Genomic DNA, 922 nt, shown 5'->3' on the forward strand with positions numbered 1-922 from the left:
CGACAAGATTTGAACAGAAGCTTCTCAAGAGAGGATATCCAAAGGCCAAGAAGCACAAGAAAGGCCGCTCGTTATCGCCAGCCGTCAGGCACGTAGCGGAGAAAGCGGCCGTGCCTGCAGGACGGCTGCATGATGGACAGACAGCCCGTGGGGGACTCGGGGACGGACTCGTTCCCTGCGGGTGGGGACGCCGACGCCGACTCGCTTAGTCTCTTTGGGAAACAACTCGGCTCCGTCCGCCAAGCCGAACGGGCGGCCCTCGCGCAGCGCTGCACCTTGGGCCTGTACCCAACAGACGTGGGCGCGCCCGGCCGCAGAGGCGAGAGCGACCGCCCGAAGCAGCGCCGCGTCCTCACACCGCAGCGCGGACGCGCCAGCGGCGACATCCCCGTCCGCGCGCTCGCTCGCAACGAAGCCGGAGTAATCGCTGCGCGGAGGAAGCGGACGCGGAGGACGCGCCCCGCTTCCCTTTACGGCGAGTTCGGGGGAGGCCAAATCCGCCAGATGGTGGCTACCTTCGGGGCGTCGACTGTAGCGGGGCACAGCAGAGCCGCTGGGGGTGCGGATGTGCTGTGTCCCGATGGGGCTTACACTGGCTTGGACACATGTAAAAAGTGTCGGAGTTGCGCACCTGAGACCTGTGCGAGGATTTTCCTCATGAGAACAGAAGACCTAAGATGTGCGAACACCTACGCGAGGAGGGCAGGCCCCGGGGTCGCCCCGGCCGCCCCGCATCCGGGAACCCCGCTGGCGTCCAGTGCGTCCAGTGCTGGCGATAAAGACAGGCTCAGGACCGTCCCAGCCGGCGATCCGGGCCCTCCGCGCGGGAAGGGACCCGGGCAGGCCCAGGGCGCAGAGGCGACGCCCCAGGCGCCTGTCGAGGGGGAGCTGGCGCCGCGTCGGCTGGCGAGGGGACCCCTCC

Source organism: Pteropus alecto, unplaced genomic scaffold, assembly GCF_000325575.1.
Source record: "Pteropus alecto unplaced genomic scaffold, ASM32557v1 scaffold134, whole genome shotgun sequence".
In the NCBI taxonomy this organism is placed as follows: Eukaryota; Metazoa; Chordata; class Mammalia; order Chiroptera; family Pteropodidae; genus Pteropus; species Pteropus alecto.